This window comes from Microtus ochrogaster, chromosome 22 (assembly GCF_000317375.1).
Source record: "Microtus ochrogaster isolate Prairie Vole_2 chromosome 22, MicOch1.0, whole genome shotgun sequence".
NCBI classification, from domain to species: domain Eukaryota; kingdom Metazoa; phylum Chordata; class Mammalia; order Rodentia; family Cricetidae; genus Microtus; species Microtus ochrogaster.
This window is the reverse complement of record NC_022023.1, coordinates 28,928,542-28,932,023: the sequence shown is the minus strand read 5'-3', so window position 1 is coordinate 28,932,023 and position 3,482 is coordinate 28,928,542. Positions and strand designations below refer to the sequence as shown.

Sequence of the window (3,482 nt, the reverse complement as noted above, 5' to 3'; positions counted from 1 at the left end):
TTTCATCATCTAATAATATGATCATGTGGTTTTTATTTTTCAATTTTTTTATATGGTGGGTTACGTTGACAGATTTTTATATGTTGAACCATCCCTGCATCTCTGGAATGAAGCCAACTTGATCATGGTGGATGATGGTTCTGATGTGTTCTTGGGTTCGGTTTTCCAGTATTTTATTGAGTATTTTTGAATCAATGTTCATGAGTGAGACTGATCTGTAATTCTTTTTCTTAGTAATGTCTTTTTGTGGTTTGGGTATCAGGGTAATTGTAGCCTCATAAAAAGAGTTTGGCAATGTTCCTTCTGCTTCTATTGTGTGGAACAATTGAAGAGTATTGGTATTAGTCCTTCTTTGAAAATCTTGTAGAATTCTGAATATCTTGTAGAATTCTGAGCTGAAACCATCTGGTCCTGGGCTTTTGCTTTTTTTTTTTTATGACTGCAGAAACAATTTCTTTAACAACAACTAACTCTTTTGCAATTTTTCAGGTTTGTTGCTATTTGTTTTTGTTTGGTGTCAGAGCATTAAAAAGTTTTTTTTTTCTAAAGTCAGGTTTAATGGCTTCTACCTTTACTCGTAGCACCTGAGAGACTGAGGAAGGAAGGAATATTCTGAATTTGAGTCTAACCTGTACTACATAGCCAGTTCCATATCAGCATGGATTAAGAGACTCTTGTCTATAGCAAAGAAAGTAAAATATTTCTTTCCTAGGTGCCTCACCACTGCCATCAGGACAGGAACATTCCAGAACTAGAGGGAAAGAGGAAGGGAGGGAGGAGAGAGCCCCATTAAGAATAAGTATCTACCCACCCGGGGAAAGAGGATGTGACAATTGTTCTCATGCCGCATGGTGACAGCTGATTCACGTGTTTTTATTGCACCTTTTTTCTTCCCTCTCAAAAAGTAAGAAGTAAAAAAGTTTGAGCCCTTTCTTGTGTGCCTATTGCTTGCAGCTCAGGACAGTAGTGCAGGGTTTCACACAGGTGAGGGTCGCAGCACACCAGCCTGCGACGTGGTGGCCTTGATCTTCACACCCTGAAGGACAGGCAGCAAAGTCAGTGAATGCCAAGACAAAGCAGAACCTGGCTGTCACTGTGACACTTTTGCTAATAGCTACATTGCTCTACCAAGGATTTAAGAAACGACTTTGAACTCAGGAGATGGCACTCCACAGAACATTCACATTTTGTGGAGGATAAAAGTGGGAAGAGTTATTTCTTTTCCATTCAGACCTTCAAGAAGTATTAATGAATTTTCTGGAAATGGGAGCAAGACATCCAGCTTCTGGTCAGGAACATGGACCATGTCACTGACAGATGAGCAGTGGGGAGGCCTGGAAGCCAGCGCAGAATGAACAATGAGTAAGGGAGGGAAAGGCGAGAAGAGTTTACTGTGCATCCATACCATGAGAAAGGGGGCAAGTGTAGGCCTGGCCTAAGCATGGTCGTCTGTTTGGGCTTAAGACAGGTCAGGCACTGGAATTCACTCATGCACCTCCCACATTCAACAGGCCTGTGGGCCTTGAGAACATGCTGAGGGAGGATCTGAGGAGTCCCAACAGTGCCTCCTGCGACAGAAACAGAATGACCTTTGCTGGCATTGGGGAAAATAAAGACAGGGTAGGCTTGGTAGCTTATTTCTAAACAACTACTGAGCAGCAGCCCTGGTGTGGGACAGTTGTCTGTATTCTATCAATTATGTTTTAATTAAATGCTGATAGGCCAGTGCCAGGTGGGAAGTGTAGGCGAGACAACCAGACAGGAAGTAGAGGTGGGTCAATGAGAACAGGAGAATTCTGGGAAGGAGGAAGCCCATTCCTCTGCAGTTCTGCCCATACACAGAAGAAGGAAGATGTGACCTGCCCGGCTAAAAAAGGTACTGAACCACTTGGCTAACATATGCTAGAATAATGAGTTAATATAAGTTTTATATTAGTTAATAAGATGCCTGTGCTAATGGGCCAATCGGTTTATGATTAATGTAGACCTCTGTGTGATTTCTTTGGGACTTAACAGTTGTGGGAACCAGGCACAACAAGGACCGGGTGGGACAGAAAACCTCAGACAACATAGCCCCTGTCTCAATTATAAAAACAGGACTGGAAGAAGCGGGGAGAACACAAGTCCCAGCACCTGGTGCTCCAGGTGCTCGCGCTGCAAAGCTGCCTAAGGAAGGTGCTGGCCCCGCAGGCGCTGGCGTCACAGGTGTGTTCACCTTTCGCTACAGCCCCCAGGCAAAGCGATGGGACATTGTATGAATTCTGCTCCTATTTTCTCAAGCCCTCGAAGACGAATGAGTTCCTGGAAAATTTTAAGGAAAATGTTCATCTTCGGACAGCTCACTTTGAATTGATTGGATATTGGTGTGTAGAATTGGGAGGCAGAACAAACAAAGTATTCCATATTTGGAAGTATGATAATTTTGCTCATCGAACGGTGGTTCGAAAAGCCTTGGCGAATGATAAGGAATGGCAAGAACGATTCCTCATCCCAAATTTGGTTTTTGTTGATGAGCAAGAGGTTGAGATTACCTACCTGGTACCATGGTGCAAAATAGGAACACCTCCAAAGGAAGGAGTCTAGGAATTGGCTACCTTTCAGATGAAGCCTGGTGGCCCAGCGCTGTGGGGTAACTCATTCAAAAGGGCAGTAAACGCCCATGTGGAACTGGGCTACTCTACACTAGTTGGCGTTTTCCACTCTGAGTATGGAGCCCTCAACAGAGTTCATGTTCTCTGGTGGAACGAGAGTGCAGACAGTCGGGCAGCTGGGAGACACTGGTCTCACGAGGATCCCAGAGTCGTGGCTGCTCTTCGGGAAAGCGTCATAACCTTGAGTCTCAGCAGAATATATTCCTGATCCCAGCTTCCTTTTCACCACTGAAGTAGGTTCTGACCCGACATCGGGTATCCCAGTCACTGATGTGAGTGAGGTGTGTCTAAAGCAGGGGCCCATTGCTCCCAAGAGAATTGTTCCCTTTGTTGCCTGAAGGAGGTGGTGAGTTACTTCACTGTGCCCTCTGCATCCTAAGGCTACCTGTAGTTTGCTACTAGTAGTTCTAGAAATACTCTGTTCATCTTCCCCTGCCATTTCATGTCTACCAGACACGAGAAAGAGTTGCCATTACTCCACGACCCTGGCACTTTATTCTTCTATGATATCTTGCCTTCTGTGATTTCATGACTAATTGATGTCTTATATTCAAATAATGATTTTGAATTCTTTTCCTGGAATAAAATTTTAAATTAGTTAAAAAAAAAAAGGACTGTCCTGTGATTGGAGATGTTATGATTTAGTTGGTTGCATGCACCAGAGTTCAGATCATGAATGGCTAAGCAAATGTTTCAAATTTAAGCAACACTGGCTTGTAGCAAAGTGACCATACTCTTTTTGAAAAATAGTGGTTCCCAGTTTAGTAGCTTCCTGGCTTCCCCTTCTAAAGATAAAACTGGGATTAGTTAACAATGGTCAAGCCTACTCCA

At 43.6% G+C, this 3,482-nt stretch overlaps 1 pseudogene; it reads left to right on the top strand.

The window, feature by feature from the left end:
• Positions 1-3,135, top strand: part of LOC102001651 — a 9,674-nt pseudogene extending 6,539 nt beyond the window's left edge.
• The last annotated feature ends 347 nt before the right edge of the window (positions 3,136-3,482 follow it).